The 27,060-nt window shown below is 41.8% G+C and overlaps 1 pseudogene; it reads left to right on the top strand.

Moving 5' to 3' along the window:
• Positions 1-1,862: 1,862 nt before the first annotated feature.
• Positions 1,863-26,595, top strand: LOC118392904 (formin-binding protein 1-like; annotated as a pseudogene).
• The last annotated feature ends 465 nt before the right edge of the window (positions 26,596-27,060 follow it).

Here is a 27,060-nt window from a genome sequence, read left to right as displayed (position 1 = left end):
AATATGTATTTTTGGGTGTAAGGGAAAATGTAGTGAGTAAAAAGTGCATTATTTTCTTTAGGAATGTAGTGATGTAAAAGTGGTCAAAATATAAATAGTAAAGTAGAGACCCAAAAAACGACTTAAGTAGTACTTTAACGTATTTTTATTTAAGTACTTTACACCATTGCATAGGCCTGTATGTATCATGTTTATTTTGTAATTATGTTCTACTGTATTTGTGGTCTACAGCTACAACTTATGTACAGTGCTATCGGAAAGTATTCAGACCCCTTGACTTTTTCCACATTGTTACGTTACAGCCTTATTCTAAACTTGATTATTGTTTTTTTCTCCCTCAATCTATACACAATACCCCATAATGACAGATTTTTTTTTAGCAATGTTTGCAAACGTATAAATAAAAACTGCTATTACATTTACATAAGTATTCAGACCTTTTACTCAGTACTTTGTTGAAGCACCTTTGGCAGTGATAGCCTCAAGTCTGTATTTGGGGAGTTTCTCCCATTTTCATCTCTGCAGATCCTCGCAAACTGTCAGGTTGGATTGGGAGTGTCGCTGCACAGCTATTTTCAGGTTTCTCCAGAGATGTTAGATTGGGTTCAAGTCCGGGCTCTGGCTGGGCAACTTAAGGACATTCAGAGACTTGTCTTGAAGCCTGTCCTGCATTGTTTTGGCTGTGTGCTTAAGGTCATTGTCCTGTTGGAATGTGAACCTTCGCCCCAGTCTGAGGTCCGGAGAGCTCTGGACCAGGTTTTCATCAAGGAACTCTCTGTACTTTGCTCTGTTCATCTTTCCCTCGATCCTGACTAGTCTCCCAGTCACTGCCTCTGAAAAACATCCCCACAGCATGATGCTGCCACCACCATGCTTCACTGTAGGGATGGTGCCAGGTTTCCTCTAGACGTGACACTTGGCATTCAAGCCAAAGAGTTTAATCTTTGTTTCATCAGACCAGGGAATCTTGTTTCTCATGGTCTTTGAGTCCTTTAGGTGCCTTTTGGCAAAATCCAAGCGGACTGTCATGTGCATTTTACAGAGGAGAGGCTTCCATCTAGCCATTCTACCATAATGGCCTGATTGGTGGAGTGTTGCAAAGATGATTGTCCTTCTGGAAGGTTCTCTCATCTCCACAGAGGAACTCTGGGGCTCTGTCAGAGTGATCATCGGGTTCTTGGTCAGCTCCCTGACCAGGGCCCTTCTCCCCCGATTGCTCAGTTTGGCCGGGCAGCCAGCTCTAAGAAGAGTCTTGGTGGTTCCAAACTTCTTCCATTTAAGAATGATGGAGGCCACTGTGTTCTTGGGGACCTCCAATGCTGCAGACATTTTTTGGCACCCTACCCCGGATCTGTGCCTCAACACAATCCTGTCTCTGAGCTCAACGGACAATTCCTTCGACCTCGTGGCTTGGTCTTTGCCCTGACATGCACTGTCAACTGTGAGACCTTATATAGACAGATCTGTGCCTTTCCAAATCATGTCCAATCAATTGAATTTACCACAGGTGGACTCCAATCAAGTTGTAGAAACATCTCAATGATGATCAATGGAAATAGGATGCACCTGAGCTCAATTTAGAGTCTCATAGCAAAGGGTCTAAACGTATGTATGTGTTTTTTATTAATTTGCTAAACATTCTAAAAACCTGTCTTCGGTCTGTCATTATGGGGTATTGTGTGTAGATTGAGTAAAAATGTAATTGAATCATTTTAAGACTAAGGATGTAACATAACAAAATGTGGAAAAGGGAAGGGGTCATTTCCCGAATGCACTGTGGTAGGCTATGGGTTGAATAGTTTCACGTTTAAATAAAATTCAGTTGAAATAACAAATATTCACCGTTTTGAGTATCACAACGTCTATCCATACATTATACATCACAACAAGCGCTCTATACTACCCGTGAGCAGCAGCTAGGAGAGATTCCCCCGTGAAGCGCGCGGCCGCGTGCTGTTATCGGGCTACACGGATGGGTGCCCCACATGTAGGAGCAAAAATCAACCCGATATCTGACGGCAAATCACCATTTTTAATGACTGGATGTGTCGGTGAAAAGCTACACAAACCTTTGTACTCAGATATAGTTCTGAACAATACCATTGGGCGCATGCTTAGAAATCGTGGATAATTTGGTAGAAATTGCTCTGAGACCATGAGTTGCAGATGGGGGACGGAGCTGTGGGTACGTAGAACTGCGTAAATATTTCCGTTAATGAAGCTCGTTCTTGCTTTTATCTGATGGTCAACATTATGATCAGTTGAGGTACTAAGTATTTGTGTATGTCTTTACAACAAAGTAGCGAGGGAGCATAACGTTCATGATGCTTCTCTGCGCGTGCATGCAGGCTTCATTATCGGAGGTATAAGCTAGTAACACTGGCGGATTCTATACTGGTCGACTGTTTGCGCTGTTGGCTACATAATCGGGTTTTAGTCACGGTGATGGATATACTTATTTCTTATGAACCTCAATATCTATCCCCCATGTTGTCCACGTGTAAAGCTAGAGTTGCTTACACTATAATTCCCTATTAACCAGTATAATCACTAAGAAGCCATTGCAAATGGGGTTCATACCACTGGTCTGTACTCTGCAGATACAGTAGCTACGCTACAGCTGCATTGAGATACAGTAGCTACAGCTACATAGTAGCGACTCTGGCAACATGTTTCATTTGTAACCTTGTAGCGAGCGCGGTATTGTAGGCAACGCATTTGGGAATGTGTTTCTTCCCAGTTGTCTGTCTCATTTCACCTTATTATGATAATAATAATAAGAATAATAAATCAAATGGCTATTGGCACTCTAGAACAGCGAACACGACGTTTTTGCGCTCACAAAAGGCAAATCTCGGAGAGGGGTGAAGTCCAACATAACAACGAATTCAATATTTGCAACGATTGTTTTCTTTTGGAAAATGAAATCTAGCCTATAGTTCAATAGGATTGCTCTTTTATTTTACTGAGTTGTTTAGATGTGCCAGCCTACGCGTGTACACAAATAGGCTATTGAATGCATTGCATAGATGCAAAAGTAACCCGCCACCACATTGTTCATTTGAGTGCATAACATATAATACATATCCCACTGCACTGACTGAACGCCAATAGTCCTATTATGTTCACAATTTGCCTCCTGTATCTTATGTTGTAGGCCTACATACAGTTGTAGCTGTACAACAGCAGAAAGTAAAGTAGCAGCAGAATTACAGACCTAGTGTTGCAACAAAGACTGCTGTACACTATTCCTCTCTAATTTAAACATAATAGCTCATTGCTATTCATAAACATTGTCTCAAGCCTGCAAAATAAAATAAAGTTCTTTAGGAAGAAAAGCCACTGAGATTTAAGTAATTTATCAGACACTCTGGAGCGATTTACTGGAGCAATTAGAGTTAAGTGCCATGCTCACATCGGCAGTATTGTCACCTAGGGGATTCGAACCGGCAGCCTTTCGAATACTGGACCAACGCTCTTAACTACTAGGCTACATTCCGCTTCAGAGACAGTCTTGCCAGGGCTAGCTATTTTTTGTGAGTTTTAGAATTAACTTATTGCTTTGTTTTATAATTTATTCTCATTTTAATTTCTCTTACTTTTCTTACAGGACCAGTTTGACAACTTGGAAAAACACACCCACTGGGGCATTGAGTTTGTGGAGAAGTATACAAAATTTGTCAAAGAGAGATCTGAAATTGAAATCAGCTATGCAAAGCAAATCAGGTAAGGGCTGGGAAAACATTATCCTCATCACTCCCCATTTTGATACTGTCTGTTTCTCATGGGAGGCGTGACCGCTTGAGTACAGGACTACTAAAACATGTTTTGGTATGTTTCATGGATTTGAGTAACTTTGATAAAACACTACAGAGCCTGTATCACCAATGTCATCCATGTCATGTTACAATCAAGTGCAATGTCAAAAGGTAATGCTCGTAAAGAGTGACACCATTATCTGTGATATTCAGATTTTGATCAACTTTTCTGACATGCATACACCAGGCCAACAGGGTCCAGTGGTACAGTAATATTACGTTGCGCTAGTCCATCACTGCACATTACAATGTTGTAGTTGAAAGAGAATGCCTTTTCAATAAAGGGCACAAATAAAGGTATAAATATCAGCCCACTTCAAAGTGATGTTCTAAATTCAGAGGTGAATTTAGAACACATAATGGTGGTAGTTTATGTAACAACAAAGTGAGATGGATTAGAAACAGATACAGGTCTTTAACTCGATGCAACCAGAAGTGTAGGTTGCATAGGTAACACAATACCATGGTTACTAGGTTATCCATAGCAATGACCCACATTTGTTATCCTGCAATGGTCTTGGGAGCTTTCCAACTGTATAATATGGGAGTACTTGCCAGACAGTGATAGTCTCTGACAGTCGTCCCTGGGGACAGTGGATGAGTTGCATCGTTGTCTGCCGTTCACTCACCAAGGACTACACACCAGCAAATTCCTGCATGCATAATCAACCAACATTAACCTTGTATCTGGAGAACATTATAAGGTGTTGTCTGTGCCTCAGCAATAGTGCTGCAATCAGCTCTGAACTGGATTGTCCTATTGGTGTGTTTTGTTCTCTAGCCAGTATCACTAATGGCACCATTTTAGATTGCATATATGAGGTGTCTTGTTAAATTGTGACTTTTCAACACCAACCATAATAGATTTGAATTATTTACATATGTTGATTGTACAGTTGGTAGTATATTGATTTAGGAAACCATAGACTAAACACTTCAGAATATGAACAGCACAGATTGGACACTGAATGGAGGAATTAAGCCTTTATAAATTAGGTAAAAAGCCCCAAAAGAAAAGCAGGGGTTTAAACTGGCCTGAGAAGACAGACTAGGGTCTTATGAGTCATTTTATTTCCAAAGGGTTAACGTGAATCTGGGCGTATGGAATTTGCACCATGTGCTGTTGTGTCAGGATCCAGATTTGTCATGTGGCTGCAAGCAGACAAAAAGGTGGCTGGCATGTCTGGCATTCTGCTTAGCAACACATAAGAATAGATGGTCTGGAGCAGAGCACAGTGAGTGGAGGCTACCAGTGATTCATGGGGAGAAATGTATTCTGGAATTCTTGCCCCTGTGTCATTTCATGGTAGCCTCTGTATCTGCTTCCGATAGTCCACTCAGAAGATGCATATTATATTACATGATGTGAAATATCTTACATTTTTCCTTTGAACCATAAGTGTCATTGTACAGATTAGAGGTCGACCGATTAATCATAATGGCCGATTAATTAGGGCCGATTTCAAATTTTCACAACAATCGGAAATCTCTATTTTTGGGCGCAGATTTGCAGATTTAAAAATATATATATATATTTTTTATACCTTTATTTAACTAGGCAAGTCAGTTAAGAACACATTCTTATTTTCAATGACGGCCTAGGAACGGTGGGTTAACTGCCTCGTTCAGGGGCAGAACGACAGATTTTCACCTTGTCAGCTCGGGGGATCCTTAACCTTACAGTTAACTAGTCCAACTCAATAACGACCTGCCTCTCTCTCGTTGCACTCCACAAGGAGACTGACTGCCTGTTACACGAATGCAGTAAGCCAAGGTAAGTTGCTAGCTAGCATTAAATATATCTTATAAAAAACAATCAATCATAATCACTAGTTAACTACACATGGTCAATGATATTACTAGATATTATCTAGCGTGTCCTGCGTTGGTATAGAGGGAAATAGTCCTATAATTCCTATAATAACTACAACCTAAAACTTCTTACCTGGGAATATTGAAGACTCATGTTAAAAGGAACCACCAGCTTTCATATGTTCTCATGTTCTGAGCAAGGAACTGAAACGTTAGCTTTCTTACATAGCACATATTGCACTTTTACTTTCTTCTCCAACACTTTGTTTTTGCATTATTTAAACCAAATTGAACATGTTTCATTATTTACTTGAGGCTAAATTGATTTTATTGATGTATTATATCAAGTTAAAATAAGTGTTCATTCAGTATTGTTGTAATTGTCATTATTACAAATAAATAAAAAATTGTCCGATTAATCGGTATCGGCTTTTTTGGTCCTCCAATAATCGGTATCGGCATTGAAAAATCATAATCGGTCGACCTCTAGTACAGATAGTATGATGATATTTCAAGCTTTCACAGGAAGGCTCTATCCCCAGTCGGATTAATAATCCTGAGTTTAACATTAAAGCTAAAGGATGACTTCCCCTCTCATGCTGCTCTTTCTTGTCCAATCACGTTGTTGTTCATAGAGATCTGTACATATGAGACCCAGATGCAGAGGTACACAGAGGATAATCTGTCACTTGTCAGGATCAAAATTCTAGTTGCCCATTAAATATATTAGTAGGCCTCTGGATTACCCCGCTCTGTTAGGGGTCGCCATAAAGCAGGATTTAGCACTGTGAGTGACCTTCTCCTGAGGCTTAGGCAGGTGGCTGTCATTCCGCTAAAGGCCCGTCCATTCATCAGCAGATTTTGACATCCTGTCACTGGGCGTCCCTTCCCCATGAGTACACAAATATACTATATTTTTGTTTACATGTGTCCCTCTGTATCTCTCCAGAGTGACCCCATTTACAGTGTATTGAATGTTTTCTACACCTGTACTGAATTTTGTTTCCATTCCGTAACAGAAATCTATCGAAAAAATATCAGCCCAAGAAAAACTCAAGAGAGGAAGATGAATACAAGTGAGTGAAATGTAAATGCATCAAGGATTAATGTTCACTATATCAGGTTGACCGTGCACATTAATGTGACTATTCTTTTTGTGATGAATTCATGAAGTCATGTAATTAATTAGCTGATTTCCCATCTCCACTCGTTACCGGCTGTTAGTGGGTAAAAATAGCTATTTTCAGATTAACATGGCTAGACTTTCATGGCTTGCTGTGAAACACTCCATATCTGCCCTGGAGGTTACTGTGTAGCTAAAGCCAAGGTTATTTCCAGATGGATACATTTTTTTCATCAAGAAGTTATCCTTTGTTTTATGTGCTAAACAGTTGGACAATCCCAAGACACATGTGCATAGTGACTGTTTGAGAGAAAATTAGAGTAATTTCTTAAGGCAAGGGAGGAAGCCTTTGAAGAAAATAGTGCCAGATGAGGGGGGAAGGGCTATACGGACTCTCATGATGCTTAAACCGACTAGCCACCCTTAACCCTGACCCTAATCCTTACCCTAACCGTGACCTAATTTGAACCAATTCTGAAGTGAAATATCGATTTAAGCATCAGGGGTGTCCATATAACCTTTTCCAAATGAGGGTGTTATCTGTGTCTTATTTCCCCTCCTTAATCACAAAATCAGAACTCTAAGTATGTCCCGTCGCTCAAAGACCCTGTCAAAGTGGTCTGTAAATTCTATAATTTTGAATATTATATAGTCCATAATATACAGTACTTATACATTTTTTCTTATCATATTATATGACCAAATATATTCCTCTCTGATAGTGGAATGTGCTGATAATCTTCTGTAGAAGTATGTCATTAATATTTCTCAGGATGTATAATAATAAAGCTGTCGTGATTTAAATGTGAAATTTTTTTTTAAACACATTTCGTGGTCACATCTCGTCTTGTTACCAGGTACACGTCCTGTCGGGCCTTCCTGATGACCCTGAACGAGCTGAACGACTATGCGGGACAACACGAGGTCATGGCTGAGGATCTCACCACTCACATCATCTGTGAGCTGACGCGATACATCCAGGAGTTAAAAGCAGAGAGGAAATCGGTAAAACATCCCTTTTACTGTGTATCGCTCATTCAGACATGACTTGAACTCTCCCAGATCGTGATCATTGGCAGCTCAACCATTTTGTAGTGAGGCTATCCAGAGATTATGGATGTCACATGATCTGAACCAAACCAGCCAATCCTGGGTCAACCACTGCATGGTGCTTTGGAAAACATAACAATCAGATCAACAAATGTGCTAAATTAATTGCTGGAGCTGATACAAAAATGCTATTATGTCATTGGTGTGTCCGACACAGCCAGGGATCAAGTTGATAATCTGTCATGGTGTTGATCATCATTTTACAGCAGCCCATCCAGTAAATCCCGGGGGTAGAACTGGGTCAAGTATCCAGATCAATTGATTGGGAGCAGGTTGACCCTAGTGTCCCCACCCATCCATAGTAGCCTCCACTGCTGATAAGTGGACAAGGCCTTTGTCTGGAGCTGGGTGGCTGGAACTGATATGACATGGGGGGAGGGGTGTGTATGATGAAAGCAATGTATAGCACACACACTTTTGTAAAGCTTTGGTTTTGGCCACTTGTCTGACCGCATGTCTTTGACCATGGCTCAGCTCAGAGCGAGAGAGTTAGTCCTTTTTAGTTTTTTGAAACCATCTTATTTCAGGCCTGCCATTCCTGTTGCATTATTTTGATTTTCTAACCTGTAGTAAAGGTAGATTTGATCGATAGCTCACTCTGACGTATGTTTTTTTCATTTATAAAATTCCCAACTAGAACATGGCGTAGTTAAATGAGGTCCTGATACCAGGCATTGAACATTAGCTTTGAAAGCCACACCAATGGTTTACGTCTCCTATCATTTAAATTCAACTCGCAACAAAAGCAGAGGTGCCTTTTGAGTCTTCAGTGAGATTCCGTAAGGGCCCTTGGAGGTGGTTGTATATGCTGTGAGGAGCATTACATTAGTCAAGAATAAACACATCAGCAAATCTCTTTAGTCAGTCTAGTTTTGGCTCAGTAGTTTTGATTCCATGGAATGACTAAGGAGTAGATGTGTGTTTTTGGTGGGGATGTTATATGCTTGTGGTCTGCAGTGCGTAGCTCTTCCATTCACCATAAGGAGTGTCATAAGATATTTCATAAGAGATGTAGATGTCTCTTGACCGTCTAGTTCTAGATACTAAACTGTTCAGGGTTCAAACCACAAATGATTCTACTGCTGTTTATGCGCCTTTTAACAGATTAACATATACAATTATTTTTGCAGCATTTCCATGATGGCCGCAGAGCTCAGCAACACATTGAGAATTCTTGGAAACAACTAGAATCCGTAAGTGTCCTCCTGCGGTAGGAGTAATTGAAGAGATACATGACTGAACCATTCCAACTTGACATGTGAATTGCTTCTTTTCAGAGTAAACGGAGATTTGAGAGAGACTGTAAGGAGGCGGATAGAGCCCAGCAGTACTTCGACAAGATAGATGCTGACATCAACGTGACTAAAGCAGACGTCGAAAAGGTAAGTTATAGACTGACGTAGAAATGTTCACTCCTACACACAATTAACTTGAGCTCATCATGTGTGTGTGTGCATGCGTGGGCCCACACACGTGCGTTTGGCGCCTGTGTGTGTGTGTGTGTGAGTGTGTGTGAGTATGTGCAGTTACTCTTAGTCGTCACTCCACTCCTACTCATGAAGCTGTGAACATGGTTTGCGTGGCAACAGCTGCACTGACAAGAGAATGTTGTGGCCCTCTTGGAAGTAGGGTAGGAGCCAAATATGAATCACTGCTGGTAGACAATGGTATAGTGCTTCATGGCGCTCCAGCAATGGGCTTTTCTCATTGTTCACTCTATACTCTATTCCTCAGATGCTATCCAAGCCGTATTACTGTACCAGTGCAATGCCGATTCCAAAAAACATCGCTATTATTTCAGTACTGATTAGATAACGGTGCTAATTCACTATTGATTGCAAAAAAACAGTTTACCATGTCTATCAGATATCTGATCTGTCCAACGTAGAAACAAAGCTAGCTCAATGTACAGTAGTGGCAACACAATTGAGTTTAAACAGCCACTGCTAATTCCAGTTAACATAAACCACCACTAACCAAAAATCAATGGTAGGGATGGGGGCAAATGTGCAGTGTTAAAAACATTTAGCCAAATCACCTGTAACTTTAAACCAAGTCAAAGAGTTGATTTCAGTTGATTTAGCCATGACATTGTTGCCTACAACTGTACAAAGATGCAAACAGTTTGCAAACCTTCTCAGGCACTATTGACATCACGCAGTGAAATGTACCACCTAAAGTCAAGAATCTCAGAAAGCTAACATGGACTAACCAAACAGAATATGTTATCATTAAACGTTAATATACATTTTCGTGTCATTTACTGTTGTACAAAGTCACCTTCCCTATGAAATTAGTTGAAAACCATACAAGAAATGCCATAGTCAAAGTATAAAAACCTATATTCCACATTAGGTACCAGTCAAAAGTTTGGACGCACCTAATTCAAGGTTTTTTCTTTATTTGTACTATTTTCTACATTGTAGAATATTAGTGAAGACATCAAAACTACGAAATAACACATATGGAATCATGTAGTAACCAAAAAAATATTTTTAAAAATCTAAATATACTTTAGATTATTCAAAGTGGCCACCCTTTGTCTTTGACAGCTTTGCACACTCCTGGCATTCTCTCAACCAGCTTCATGAGGTATTCACCTGGAATGCATTTCAATTAACAGGTGTGGCTTGTTAAAAGTTGTAGAATTTCTTTCCTTCTTAATGCCTTTCAGCCAATCAGTTATGTTGTGACAAGGTAGGGTGGTATACAGAAGCCCTATTTGGTAAAATATCAAGTCCATATCATGGCAAGAACAGCTCAAATAAGCAAAGACAAATTACAGTCCATCATTACTTTGAATGTTCCTTCAAGTGCAGTCGCAAAAACCATCAAGTACTATGATGAAACTGGCTCTCATGTGGAACACCACAGCAAAGGAAGACCCAGACTTACCTCTGCTGCAGAGGATAAGTTCCTTAGAGTTAACTGCACCTCAGATTGCAGCCCAAATATATGCTTCAGAGTTTAAGTAACAGACATATCTCAACATCAGCTGTTCAGAGGAGACTGAAGAAAATAGTAAATATAAAGAAAAACCCTTGAATGAGTAGGTGTGGCCAAAATGTTGACTGCTACTGTAGTTCAAGCCCTTTTGCAGTCTAGATGTTCATTAGTAGTTAATTCAGTACATTACTAATAAATTACTACAACTTTCACATAATTAGGACATCTAAAACCTGTCTGTAGTGCTCTGAAACTAACTCTGTTTTTGTTTTCCATCATGTCTTATAGCGGTGCTATCTCAAGGTAGGTTTACCAGGCGTCTGTATGTCTCTAAGGATCTGTCTCTATGTTCAATGTACACCCGTAGACATTCACTACATGGCCAAAAGTATGTGGGGACCCCTGCTTGTTGAGCATCTCAATCCAAAATCATGGGTATTAATATTAGAGGTGGACCGATTAATCGAAATGGCCGATTAATTAGGGCCGATATCAACTATCGGAAATCTGTATTTTTGGGCACCGATGTTTTTTAATTTTTATATATATATTTTATGCCTTTATCTAACTAGGCAAGTCAGTTAAGAACACATTCTTATTTTCAATGACGGCAGAAGCAGGCGCGTAAACATTCATTCAAACAGCACTTTTGTGTGTTTTGCCAGCAGCTCTTCGTTGTGCGTCAAGCATTGCGCAGTTTCTGACTTCAAGTCTACCAACTCCCGAGATGAGGCTGGTGTAACCGAGGTGAAATGGCTAGCTAGTTAGCGCACACTAATAGCGTTTCAAACGTCACTCACTCTGAGCCTTCTTTTAGTTGTTCCCCTTGCTCTGCATGGGTAACGATGCTTCGATGGTGGCTGTTGTCGTTGTGTTGCTGGTTCGAGCCCAGGGAGGAGCGAGGAGAGGGACGGAAGCTATACTGTTACACTGGCAATACTAAAGTGCCTATAAGAACATCTAATAGTCAAAGGTTAATGAAATACATATGGTACAGAGGGAAATAGTCCTATAATTCCTATAACTACAATATAAAACGTCTTACCTGGGAATATTGAAGACTCATGTTAAAAGTAACCACCAGCTTTCATATGTTCTCATGTTCTGAGCAAGGAACGGAAACGTTAGCTTTCTTACATAGCACATATTGCACTTTTACTTTCTTCTCCAACACTTTGTTTTTGCATTATTTAAACCAAATTGAACATGTTTCATTATTTATTTGAGGCTAAATTGATTTTATTGATGTATTATATTAAGTTAAAATAAGTGTTCATTCAGTATTGTTGTAATTGTCATTATTACAAATATATATATATTTTTTAAATCGGCCGATTGAGCGGCTTTTTTGGTCCTCCAATAGTCGGTATCGGTATCGCGTTGAAAAATCATAATCGGTCGACCTCTAATTAATATGGAGTTGGTCCCCCCTTTGCTGCTATAACAGCCTCCACTCTTCTTGGAAAACTTTCCTCTAGATGTTGAAACATTGCTGTGGTGACTAGCTTCCATTCAGCCACGAGCATTAATGAAGTCGGGCACAGATGTTGGTCAATTAGTCCTGGCTCGCAGTCGGCGTTCCAATTCATCCCAAAAGTGTTTGATGGGGTTGCGGTCAGGGCTCTGTGCAGGCCAGTCAAGTTCTTCCACACCGATCTCAACAAACCATTTCTGTATGGACCTCCCTTTGTGCACAGGAGCGTTCTCATGCTGAAACAGGAAAGGGCTTTCCACAAACTGTTGCCACAAAGTTGGAAGCACAGAATTGTCTAGAATGTGGTAGCGTTAAGATGTCCCTTCACTGGAACTAAGGGGCCTAACCCAAACCATTGAAAACAGCCTCAGGCCATTATTCCTTCTCCACCAAACTTTCCAGTTTTTATTTTTATTTATCCGTTATTTTACCAGGTAAGTTGACTGATAACACGTTCTCATTTGCAGCAACGACCTGGGGAATAGTTACAGGGGAGAGGAGGGGGATTAATGAGCCAATTGTAAACTGGGGATTATTAGGTGACCGTGATGGTTTGAGGGCCAGATTGGGAATTTAGCCAGGACACCAGGGTTAACACCCCTACTCTTACGATAAGTGCCACGGGATCTTTAATGACCTCAGAGAGTCAGGACACCCATTTAAAGTCCCATTCGAAAGACGGCACCCTACACAGGGCAGTGTCCCCAATCACGTGTTTCCACTGCTCCAAAGTCCAATGGCGGCGAGCTTTACACCACTCCAGCCGATGCTTGGTATTGCGCTTGGTGATCCTAGGCTTGTGTGCGGCTGCTCGGCCGTGGAAACCCATTACGTGAATCTCCCGACAAACAGTTCTTGCTTCCATGGGCAGTGTGGAACTCAGTAGTGAGTGTTGCAACTGAGGACAGACAATTTCTACACACTATGTGCTTCAGCACTTGGCGGTCCTGTTCTGTGAGTTTGTGTGGTTTGTCACTTCGCAGCTGAGCTGTTGTTGCTCCTAGACGTTTCCACTTTACAATAACAGCTCTTCCAATTGCCCATCCAGCACATTTGACTGACTGACGTTTTGGAAAGTGGCATCCTATCACCTTGCCACTTTGAAAGTCACTGAGCCATTTTACTGCCAATGTTTGAGATTGCATGTTTGTGTGCTCGATTTTATACACATGTAAGCAATGGCTGTGGCTGAAATAGCTGAAGGTTGTCCACATACTTTTGTATATATAGTGTACTATTGCTGGTTTCACTCGGAACGTCATTTCAAAATAAGATCTCCAAAGACTTGGAAGGGACACAGTTATGAATTGGAATGGGTATTTAAAGTAAGAAACTGCTGTGGTTAGTTAGTGGGTGCATTATTCCTAAATGGTAATTGAATGACACTACAGTGAATAGACGCATCTATAAACATATTCATATAGAAACACGTAATAAATATAGGCACAAATAAAATGCATAATTGTTTAGATTGCAAGGTATAATGTCATGCATACAAAATGTTTTGTTTGACTAATCTGAGTCCTGTTATGCTATGGATACAGTCCTCAACAGTCTGCTGAAACAATATCCAGATCCTGTCCTGTCAGTGTACAGTTTGTCTGTGTTCATACTGTATCTTTGTGGAGTATGTGCATGCTAAATTAACCTGTTTTCTTTTGTTATTGTTGTTTGTTACGGTCAATGTTTCCTTCGTCTGGTCATCATAAACATTAAATGTGAATTGAGGAGCTGCATTACATGACATTAACTAATGGTCTTGACTTCCTGGCATGGTAAAATACACATTCTTGACACTATAGGAGAGGCCCACTCCCAGCAAAGTAACACCGCATAGTTCAGCTTTGATACACATACTAACCCTCAGGTCATCATTTGTATAACTCTACTATGCTTTACTATATCCACTATCAACACTCCTCTCTCCCTCCAAGAGGAAAGGAAAGCCACAGAATTCTCGTTTCCTGCCACTAATGTATCTATGGCCTAAGCGCTTCCCTTAGCCGTGTTTCCTTGTCTTGTTCAAAGTGGCAGAGCCATATGAAATATTAATTGACACTGTTAAGATCCTGAAATGTCAGGTGCATAAAATGTAACTGTAATAAGAGGATAAGGGTGGGGTGGTTCTACTCTCTCGTGATCATTTGATGAAAATATTTATTTTGGGGGTGAATAAAGTCTCCACACTGTATACAGTCCTAGGCCACGCTTGGCTATTTTTTTGACAACACGCTGTGGACTATAACGACAGTGGTACTTACATGTGTGGTTTTGAGATTTGTGTTTTTGTGCTTTAACTCAAGCATACTATATGTCTGTATGGGGATTTCAGTTCAATATTATTCACATTCTGTTTATAATTGTTTAAATATTGACTTTGCTTTGTTCAGTGTTATGCGTGTTAACACACAATGTACTGTGTCAATGTACTGTGGAATTACGCAAGGTTTTACAGTCCCACTTGTTGGCGTACGTGCAAATCTTTAAACCCTCTCTGAACTCCCTCTCTGTATACAGGCCAGACATCAGGCCCAGATGAAACACCAAGTGGCAGAGGACAGCAAGAATGAATACCTCACCTTCCTGCAGAAGTTCAACAAAGAGCAGAATGCACATTATCATACCCTGATACCTCACATCTTTCAGGTAGTTCACCTCACTCACAGTACAGGTTGATTGGAAGCGCGTCGGGGAGAAACACATGGCATTCACCGGTGCTCAGTGCTTGACTTGGGCAGGAGCTCACTGGAGCTCCTCAACATCTCTACTGCTTGAGCAACTGCACCTCATAGAGGATTTGCTCAAAACTATTATGGAGCTCCTGCACCAATACATCAACAGTACAGGCACCCAAAATGAGTACCGGCACCTATTTCAGTCCTAGGAAAGTACTGCCAGTACTCACATCCACCCTGTTCACAATATAACTGATTTGTATGTGTTTTGCAACTCACAATTCTATTTTAATCTACGAATGTCTTCTTTCCTGCAGAAACTACAGGAGATGGAAGAAAAACGTATAGAGAGAGTGGGAGAGTCTATGAAGACTTACGCAGAGGTCGATCGGAAAGTGCTACCTATTGTTGGCAAATGTTTAGATGGTATGACCAAAGCAGCAGAATCCATAGAGCCAAAAATGGTTAGTAGGGCTACTGCATGTTTATAACATGGTTCTTGTTATGTACCAGTCATTTTACATAGTGACAAACTGCCAGGAAAGTGCATAGAAAAATCTGTTCTACATTTCAGTGACACCATTTGACTGTATTTCTATATAAAAGAGCGGAGAGAATATTATTGCAGTTGTTCGTGGTTCTATTTGCTGAAGCGGTAAAGGGTTAGCAGCCCACTAAATATAGGAGGAGAAGATGAATTATTTACACCATCAAAACGCTGACTTTGGTGCTTCTTTAATGGCTGTCCCACTTTCACATGAATGAAATGTGATTGTTGCTAAAGTCAACACGGGTGTCGTAACCGATAGTGACCAGTTTTATTCTATATCTCAAAGGAATCCAGTTTTGGGGCATTTGCTGACATATACATTTACCTATGATAAAAAAAATACAAAATAAATACAGCATTTAACATTTTAACATTTAAGTCATTTAGCAGACGCTCTTATCCAGAGCGACTTACAAATTGGTGCATTCACCTTATGACATCCAGTGGAACAGCCACTTTACAATAGTGCATCTAAATCTAGCATGAACTCAGTTTTACTATGTATCTGAGATCAGTGTTGGTCTAGGATCAGCCCTCCAACCCCCATTAATTTATTATAGCGAAGATAAAACTCATCCTAGATCAGCCCTTGTACTCTAAAATGCTTTATGTGGTGTGTTTGAAGAGCCATGGCTTTGCTGTAATTGTGTCTCCCTGCGCCAGATAAGAGTTTAAAATGCCGTAGTTTTGAAGTCGGCTTCCGTGAGGAATACTTGTACTTCAAAGTGCAAATGAGTTTCTGCAATTTGGTTCATTTTGGTGCCCTCAAGCTGAAATGCATTTGGTAAATATTCATAATATTCTGTCTGTTATACATTAATGAACTCACAATCTCCAACAGGACACCAAGCATGTGGTGGAATCCTACAAGTCTGGCTTCGAGCCACCCGGCGATGTAGAGGTTGAGGACTATAGTCTGTCTATGAGGCGGACAGTGTCAGAGTCCAGCTATCTAAACTCGCAAGGGGAGACCAAGCCCAGCCGCAGCAACAGCAGGGGAAAACTGTGGCCTTTCATCAAGAGAAACAAGGTAAGGATAACACCATCAGTCCACAAGACTGTCCTCAACCTACTGTACTAGCCAGGGTCGAGTTCGGCAGGGCACCACGCTGTGGAAGGTTCAGGCAAAAATACATATTGACCAACACACGCACATCTCTGACATGAAGAATAAGGAATCCTGTCCACTCTCATCGTTGAACGCGGCCCTGGTGTCTGACTCAACGCGGCCCTGGTGTCTGACTCAATGCGGCCCTGGTGTCTGACTCAACGCGGCACTGGTGTCTGACTCAATGCGGCCCTGGTGTCTGACTCAACGCGGCCCTGGTGTCCGACTCAACGCGGCCCTGATGTCTGACTCAACGCGGCCCTGGTGTCCGACTCAACGCGGCCCTGGTGTCTGACTCAACGCGGCACTGGTGTCTGACTCAATGCGGCCCTGGTGTCTGACTCAATGCGGCCCTGGTCTCTGACTCAATGCGGCCCTGGTCTCTGACTCAACGCGGCCCTGGTGTCTGACTCAACGCGGCCCTGGTGTCTGACTCAATGCCCTGGTGTCTGACTCAACGGCCCTGGTGTCTGACTCAACGCGGCCCTGGTGTCTGACTCAACGCGGCCCTGGTGTCTGACTCAACGCGGCCCTGGTGTCTGACTCAACGCGGCCCTGGTGTCTGACTCAATGCGGCCCTGGTGTCTGACTCAACGCGGCCCTGGTGTCTGACTCAACGCGGCCCTGGTGTCTGACTCAATGCGGCCCTGGTGTCTGACTCAACGCGGCCCTGGTGTCTGACTCAACGCGGCCCTGGTGTCCGACTGGACTGCAGAAGGATTTTTTTCTTCTAATATGAAATAAATGCTTGTTGGAAACACTATTTATCTAAATGTTTAACTTGAACTGGGCACAGTGTCTGAACCGCTGCCGTCTTAAGTGTTGGTAACCATATTCTTTGTTGTTCTTCCATCATTTCATAATTTTTGGTGTTACTTTTCTTGATTTTGTTCTGTTATTGTTTTGTTCCATACCACTCCATGACCCTTACCCATAGCTTATGTCTTTGTTAGCTTCCCCACGCCAACCACCCCCTCCCCCCTACCTCCCCATCACCTGCTGCCGTGCACAACGGCCCCCAGTCTCCCCAGCAACCCAGTGAGCCCCTCTCCCACCGCCTCAACGAGTTCATGACCTCCAAACATAAAATGCAATGCTTAAGGAGTCTGAAGCGTGGGGTAAGTTGATTGTGTACAGGGAGATTGACTCTGTGCTTATGACATTGACGTGGTGCCTATGGGCTACTGATAGTGGCTCCTACTGTTGCTCGTTCCCTTTAAATGGCATCTGACCTGGCCTATCACCTACAGACAATTGTATGGAAGTTGTGTTTATTCTGGCACTGTGTCCAAATTTCCAATTTACGATTGGTGTGTGTGTGTGTGTGTGTGTGTGTGTGTGTGTGTGTGTGTGTGTGTGTGTGTGTGTGTGTGTGTGTGTGTGTGTGTGTGTGTGTGTCATGTGGTTTAAGATTTGTTTATACTGTAGGTGGACAAAATGCTGCAAATGGCAAATTAACTGTTCAGACTGACATGCCATGTACCTTAATATCCACAACCCTTCATTGCTGCTTGTACAGTGTCATACTTCCGTCTCAAAGTTTCAAGTGTATGTTGACATTGTGTCTTTTTCGTCCCATTGTCTCCCCTCACTTGGAAAGCTTTCTCTCAAGCTGGTAAGCACGACTGTTTTCATAACTCTTCAGATGGTTGATGATTGTGATTTTGTAATGCACACATTACAAATGCAATCTATATCACTATAGATGAATCCAAAGGGTGTACTTTCAACTAAATATGCTCATCTCAGATCTCATTGTTGCTGACAACAATAAAGTGCAGTGAAAAACAATTTGCCCCCTTTCAGAACTTTCTCTATCAAATCAAATTTTATTTGTCACATACACATGGTTAGCAGATGTTAATGCGAGTGTAGCGAAATGCTTGTGCTTCTAGTTCCGACAATGCAGTAATAACCAACAAGTAATCTAACTAACAATTCCAAAACTACTGTCTTATACACAGTGTAAGGGGATAAAGAATATGTACATAAGGATATATGAATGAGTGATGGTACAGGGCAGCATAGGCAAGATACAGTAGATGGTATCGAGTACAGTATATACATATGAGATGAGTATGTAAACAAAGTGGCATAGTTAAAGTGGCTAGTGATACATGTATTACATAAGGATGCAGTCGATGATATAGAGTACAGTATATACGTATGCATATGAGATGAATAATGTAGGGTAAGTAACATTATATAAGGTAGCATTGTTTAAAGTGGCTAGTGATATATTTACATCATATCCCATCAATTCCCATTATTAAAGTGGCTGGAGTTGAGTTAGTGTCAATGTCAGTGTGTTGGCAGCAGCCACTCAATGTTAGTGGTGGCTGTTTAACAGTCTGATGGCCTTGAGATAGAAGCTGTTTTTCAGTCTCTCGGTCCCAACTTTAATGCACCTGTACTGACCTCGCCTTCTGGATGATAGTGGGGTGAACAGGCAGTGGCTCGGGTGGTTGATGTCCTTGATGATCTTTATGGCCCTCCTGTAACATCGGGTGGTGTAGGTGTCCTGGAGGGCAGGTAGTTTGCCCCCGGTGATGCGTTGTGCAGACCTCACTACCCTCTGGAGAGCCTTACGGTTGAGGGCGGAGCAGTTGCCGTACCAGGCGGTGATACAGCCCGCCAGGATGCTCTCGATTGTGCATCTGTAGAAGTTTGTGAGTGCTTTTGGTGACGAGCCGAATTTCTTCAGCCTCCTGAGGTTGAAGAGGCGCTGCTGCGCCTTCTTCACGATGCTGTCTGTGTGAGTGGACCAATTCAGTTTGTCTGTGATGTGTATGCCGAGGAACTTAAAACTTGCAACCTCTCCACTACAGTTCCATCGATGTGGATAGGGGGGTGTTCCCTCTGCTGTTTCCTGAAGTCCACAATCATCTCCTTAGTTTTGTTGACGTTGAGTGTGAGGTTATTTTCCTGATACCACACTCCGAGGGCCCTCACCTCCTCCATGTAGGCCGTCTCGTCGTTGTTGGTAATCAAGCCTACCACTGTTGGGTCGTCCGCAAACTTGATGATTGAGTTGGAGGCGTGCGTGGCCACGCAGTCGTGGGTGAACATGGAGTACAGGAGAGGGCTCAGAACGCACCCTTGTGGGGCCCCCGTGTTGAGGATCAGCGGGGAGGAGATGTTGTTGCCTACCCTCACCACCTGGTGGCGGCCCGTCAGGAAGTCCAGTACCCAGTTGCACAGGGCGGGGTCGAGACCCAGGGTCTCGAGCTTGATGATGAGCTTGGAGGGTACTATGGTGTTGAATGCCGAGCTGTAGTCGATGAACAGCATTCTCACATAGGTATTCCTCTTGTCCAGATGGGTTAGGGCAGTGTGCAGTGTGGTTGAGATTGCATCGTCTGTGGACCTATTTGGGCGGTAAGCAAATTGGAGTGCGTCTAGGGTGTCAGGTAGGGTGGAGGTGATATGGTCCTTGACTAGTCTCTCAAAGCACTTCATGATGACGGAAGTGAGTGCTACGGGCGGTAGTCGTTTAGCTCAGTTACCTTAGCTTTCTTGGGAACAGGAACAATGGTGGCCCTCTTGAAGCATGTGGGAACAGCAGACTGGTATAGGGATTGATTGAATATGTCCGTAAACACACCGGCCAGCTGGTCTGCGCATGCTCTGAGGGCGCGGCTGGGGATGCCGTCTGGGCCTGCTGCCTTGCGAGGGTTAACACGTTTAAATGTCTTACTCACCTCGGCTGCAGTGTAGGAGAGACCGCATGTTTTCGTTGCAGGCCGTGTCAGTGGCACTGTATTGTCCTCAAAGCGGGCCAAAAAGTTATTTAGTCTGCCTGGGAGCAAGACATCCTGGTCCGTGACTGGGCTGGGTTTCTTCTTGTAGTCCGTGATTGACTGTAGACCCTGCCACATGCCTCTTGTGTCTGAGCCGTTGAACTGAGATTCTACTTTGTCTCTGTACTGACGCTTAGCTTGTTTGATAGCCTTGCGGAGGAATAGCTGCACTGTTTGTATTCGGTCATGTTACCAGACACCTTGCCCTGATTAAAAGCAGTGGTTTGCGCTTTCAATTTCACGCGAATGCTGCCATCAATCCACGGTTTCTGGTTAGGGAATGTTTTAATCATTGCTATGGGAACGACATCTTCAACGCACGTTCTTATGAACTCGCACACCGAATCAGCGTATTCGTCAATATTGTTATCTGACGCAATACGAAACATGTCCCAGTCCACGTGATGGAAGCAGTCTTGGAGTGTGGAGTCAGCTTGGTCGGACCAGCGTTGGACAGACCTCAGCGTGGGAGCCTCTTGTTTAAGTTTCTGTCTGTAGGCAGGGATCAACAAAATGGAGTCGTGGTTAGCTTTTCCGAAAGGGGGGTTGGGCAGGGCCTTATATGCGTCGCGGAAGTTAGAGTAACAATGATCCAAGATTTTACCACCCCTGGTAGCGCAATCGATATGCTGATAAAATTTAGGGAGTCTTGTTTTCAGATTAGCTATGTTTGCATATGCTTGACACTGAATGTTATCAGATCTTCAACCAAAACCTAATAATAAATAAATGGCACCTGAGTTTACAAATAACAACAAAAAAGTATACTTATTTGATTTATTTAGTTAAATTTATGCAATGCCAAATTCCCCTGTGTGAAAACATTATTGTCCCCTTACACTCTAACTGGTTGTGCCACCTTTAGCTGCAATGACTGCAGCCAAATGCTTCCCGTAGTTGTTGATCAGTCTCTCACATCCCTGTGGAGAAATGTTGGTCCACTCTTCCATGCAGAACTGCTGTAACTCAGTGACATTTATCGGTTTTCAAGTATGTTAATTATTGTGTTCTTCTTTTTTTCACTCAGGTTCCCTTGAACAAATATTAGGTTTTGGTTGAAGATCTGATAACATTCAGTATAGAAAATGTGCAGAAGTAGAGAAAATTAGAAAAGGGGCAAAAACCTTTTCACAGCAAGGTAGATAAAGACAGTAAACATATATAAAAGTGACTGCTCCATGGCGTTAGGCTTCTTTTAGTAGGAGGATGTCTGAGTGTTGATTTGGTGGTTTGTTTTTTCATAGGGTTCTGGCCCTGAAGATTGTAGTCACCTGCCTCCTGAACAGAGGAGGAAGAAGCTCCAGGCCAAAATCAATGACATCAACAAGGAAATACAAAAAGAGATGGATCAGAGGTAGAGTACATGTGTGAAAGTCCAATTGTGAATCTAGATAAGGAGTTTTAAATGAATTAAAAACGGGAACAATTCTTCAATATGGATGTATGAATGCGTTGTAGGGAGGCTCTGTCTAAAATGAAGGACGTGTACATAAAGAACCCACACATGGGGGACGCCAACAGTGTGGACCCACGATTAGAGGAGATCTGCCAAAATACTGACAAGTTACAACTGGATGCAAGGAAATATGAAGTAAGTTGAAATGTTACAAAGGATCCATGTCGATGCATGTTAGATATTTTATGTTTGCCAGAGTATGTTCTAGTGGTGGTGCTGACGACTCCAGACCACACACTAAGATCTGGGCTTGAATCCTGTGTCTGAGTCTTTCACTGCTGACTTTCCCTTCATTTTCCCACGCCGATCCAAAATAAAGAAGAAGGGAGTGGTGTTCCACACGCTAGTTCATGTATGTCCGTATTCTTATCTTTTATTGTGGTTGTTGCATCGTCGAGAAGGTGAGCATTTTGTTGGACGATGAATAAACCTTGAAATGTATTATCAAGTACAAATCAAGTATTGTTGAGTCTAAACCTTTTGATGTCTGTTTGCAGGCCTGGCTGGTAGAGGTGGAGACCAGGTTAGCAGAGAAGAGTGACAAACACAGACCACCAAGTGGATTGTACAACTCCCAGACTACTACAACAGTGAACAACAACTGTGCACATGTCAACCGAGAGAGGTAGAACCTATGTGCCCCTTACTAGATCTCAGAAACAGTGGACTAGCAGACGGGGAAAAAACACAACCAAATCTGGCACTAGCTAGATAACAATGTCTGTCACAAGAGATTACCATATGTTTTGACTAAAACTTGTTTCTGGGCTTGTTGCACATGATCTATTATGCTCTAAATATAACTGACAAGGACTGTCAGTTGACTCAATGTATGTGTATTAATACTGCTTTAAATGTATGAGTTTATGGATTTGACAAATCTCACCAGGGCCATATGTGTAACCTTGAATTATATATTTGGGTTTGCACCAGTGGAGGCCGATGACTTGAAAAATGACACATATAGTATCTATGTTGTTGGTCTTTACTGTTGCTCTTCATGTGGTTAGCCCGGACGGAAGCTACACAGAGGATCATAGCACAGAGCATCACCTCAAATCTCGGAGCACCGACTTTGATGACGACTTTGATTACGAGGACCCACTCCCCACTATCGGAACCTGCAAATCACTCTACCCTTTCGAAGGTATACCAAGGCCCCTTCTGGAAATGTGTGTTGTTGTTGTTAGATTGGGGTTTGATGTATTTTTCAGAACAGACGTCTCACCTGGGTCAAATAACAGGGAAGCGGCTTCTTCCGTCATGTTAAAAAAAAGGTCTGCAAAAAGGATTTAAATCATTGGGGCATATTCAGAAATGTAAACTTTATATCATTACATAGGTTATTGTTAAATGATTGCAAATTAACTTGGTGCTTTGCATCACCCTGCAAGAGTTTTTCACTTTAACGATCTACTGTTGGTGCAGCATAGGCATTTTGGATGTGAGTAACATTTTAACACAGTCAGCTGCAAAATAACAGTAACTTGCTGTTTTCTCTTTCCTGTTTCCCCTTCTCAGGTCAGAACGAAGGCACCATTTCCATGACCGAGGGCGAGCTGCTGTATGTCATCGAGGAGGATAAGGGTGACGGGTGGACACGGGTGCGCAGGAACGAGGATGAAGAGGGATACGTACCCACATCTTACATCAAGGTCTTTTTCGACACAAATGCCAAAGGTGCTATGACATACATATAATTGTCATTGTTTGAGAGAGGGGAAATGGGTGGAGCAGGAAAAACAAATATCCTGACATTTCAAACCCCCTGAACTCTGGTGTTTCAGAAATATCACAGAATCATTTGAGACGGAACTCTCAGAACAACGGACTGTATTTACATTTATACTTTATGCCTTTTACGTTCTACCATTTTGCACCCGTTGAAACTGATTTTGGAAAAGTGTTTGTTTGTGTGTATGAAGAAGTGTGGATGTGATAAGTTGTCAGAACCAAGTTAAGTTGTCTCGACCCCACTGTCGATATCAGCTACGCCTTGCTTCTAGCACTAATAATAATAACCAATGTCAATTTATTGATTTATTTGACCAACAAAATACAGTTTCTCATATTAGAGAGCATTGCATCTAAACATATCACTTCCTATTTGGAATAGCTATTATTGCATGCCTAAAGGGAGGCTCGTTATGCTCTGCCAGCCTCCACTGCATTGCATTAACAGTACATCGCAAATCTGCACTTGAGCAACCATCATTGGCAGGAGATTACTGAGAGATTGCCTCTCTGCTTCACAAATTAAATCAGTTGTTGCATGTGGCATGTTTCAAAGAGGACATGCCTGTTTACACAGGTAAAGAACATGGCTTGCATGTTATCTTGATTAGGATGGTACAACAGACTAGTAACATATTCTCTTCTACAAACGGTTGTTGACTCTCCTCCAAAATCTGACAAAGGGGCTTCATTGAAGCGCCTAAATGACTGAATGTTGTGCGAGGTTTACAGTGGTGTTCTCGACAGACAAACGTTCATTTCATTCTGAGACACATGGTAACGCACCCACCACCATTCTATCATTGGCATGTGATTAATCTTTTTTTTTTAGAATGAATAATATATCCCTGCTTTGCTTTTTTTATTTGATACGGAGTTGTTTTGCATGCTTGAGCCAATTGATAAGTCAAAGTAAGTCAAATCAGATGAATAAACATAGTATTGCAACCAGGTGATATTCCTCTGTTTGGAAAATGATTAACACATGTAGCCTCAAGTTTTCTGTACGTTGATTTGCCATTGACGGTCAGAAACCTGCTCTGGTGCAGCACAGACTCAACTCTAGGGAAACGTAATCTGCCACAATCATTTTCAGAATGTCATGGAATGACTTTCCTCGTGTCTTGATGCATCACCTCTAACATGTCGTGTCATTTTTGTTTGTTTGCTTTTTTTGTTTGCTTTTTTTCTTATTGCAGATTCCTAAAAGTCTTTGGCTCGCACAGGGATGGCAGGGCACAGGTCCTTCAAAAAGTGCCCTCCTCTTAAAACTGTAGTCAGAGAGACGACAGACTAAAGGGACAAGTTGCAAGGCAGTCCAGTTTGCGACCCAGTACAGGAATCCATTGTGGGGTTCTGTTGAATGGAGCAAAAACAACACACATTGCGGGGCAACCACCATTTCTAGTCATTTTCCTATTGATTGTTTCTACAAGCTTGCTTGTTGTTTTTCTAACTGCAGATGAGTATGTTCATGTTGTGGCTGCTTGCTATTCTACTGTACCTTGAGCCCAGGGGCGGTACCTGTTTAAGGGGAGGGGGGAGTCTGAGATGGCCTTGTTACATATTGACTATTCCAAACCTGCCTTCAAGCTATCATCACAACAAACACTACAACTTAGGAAAATACCCATGGAAAACACCAGATACACTTGGGCTGGAATTCAATTGCTTAATCCCCATGGCAAAGCCAATGTGTCTGCGCCACACAAAAACATGTTTACAGTAATGTCAATTAGATAAAACAGTCCAAGTCTTTCTTAGCACTGGAACAATGTTGCTGATTTTCCATGGGAATTCAATTCCAGCTCTTATTCAACACAGTAATTCCTCACGATTACTGTACACACCCATGTCTCTATTTAGGGGTATATAGGTTATATACCGATCATACTTAAATGACACCGATTGTTGGCTTGCAACAAATCTGCACACATTTGTTTTGGCACCAATTTTACTTTTGAGTTTTAGTTGGAAACTTTGGCAAATGAGTGCATTGTGTTATAGTCTAACTCAAGCACTCAGTGCAGGTCTACTGGTAAGCATACAATCTGAGCGGAGATGACGGATCTCTCATTTTGCTTTCTCCTATTGCCTTTCAATATGAGTGACAGCTGCTCTCTCTGGCTACACCGCCATACATGCAGTAACTATGGTGATTGTCTCACAACTCTTTGTCCGTCTCTCACACTTTGCTTTTCCCTTTCTCTCTCTTTCTGGCTACTTGTGGTGGCGGAAGCTACTCTTCGTTTGGCGCTGTGTTTCTCTACGCATGCATGCTCGCCCTGTCATGCCTGTGCCAGTCCTATCGGGAGTCTGACTATCTATTACGTTAACTCATCACTTATGGGGTCCTGCCTTGGTCCTTTCTTACCCTGTGTTTGTGCCTGTGGTTTTGTCATTTTAACAAAACGTGTTTGTGATTTATTTTGTCAATGCAAGCATGACCATTTTGAGGAATTATTGATATGTCCATGCAGTTTTGCCATCTTCCAGAGAGACACTGACAGTTTCATATCTCACTTCTGTTTTGAAGCTTATTTTCACTGAAGTTAATCTGGGAGCTGTAGCTCTTTGCATTAGCTGATTACCAACCCAAACTGACAAATGGCAGTATTTGTATGTCTACTGATAGAGATGCATATTACCGAACTGAAGTTTCAGTGTATTCTAGATGTATTTTGTGATTTGAATTCACTGTGTACTGTTCCTTATACTGTACAGAACTGGTGTGAAAGCAAGGTTTGTTTCTTGACTGTTGACATTAATGATGTAATTATATACCCTGGTGTGCGATATGTGATAACTATATGCTAAAGCTTGGAATCATGCTTATTTTTTTTCTTAGTCAAATAATGCCAGTTTTATTTATTTTGAGAAGAATAATACCTCTGTTCCATGTTGGGATTTGTTTCACCTAGAAATGTTTTCTGAAATCTAATATACTATGTTGGAGTTTGGAAATAAATGACAGTATGAAATGGAAATAAGGGATGTATTATATTCTTTAGATAAGCCTGATGAATGATGAATACTTACAGTTTACATTAGGTTGGAGTCATTAAACTCATTTTTAAAACACTCCACAAATTTCTTGTTAACAAACTATAGTTTTGGCAAGTCTGTTAGGACATCTACAATGTGCATGAAACAAGTAATTTTTCCAACAATTGTTTACAGACAGATTATTTCACTTATAATTCACTGTATCACAATTCCAGTGGGTAAGAAGTTTACATACATCAAGTTGACTGTGCCTTTAAACAGCTTGGAAGATAACAGAAAATTATGTCATGGTTTCAGAAGTTTCTGATAGGCTAATTGACATCATTTGAGTCATTTGGAGGTGTACCTGTGGATGTATTTCAAGGCCTACCTTCAGAATCAGTGCCTCTTTGCTTGACATCATGGGGAAATCAAAATAAATCAGCCAAGACCTCAGGAAAAAAAATTG

This window comes from Oncorhynchus keta, chromosome 14, assembly GCF_023373465.1.
Source record: "Oncorhynchus keta strain PuntledgeMale-10-30-2019 chromosome 14, Oket_V2, whole genome shotgun sequence".
In the NCBI taxonomy this organism is placed as follows: domain Eukaryota; kingdom Metazoa; phylum Chordata; class Actinopteri; order Salmoniformes; family Salmonidae; genus Oncorhynchus; species Oncorhynchus keta.
This window is presented reverse-complemented; position numbering and strand designations above follow the sequence as displayed.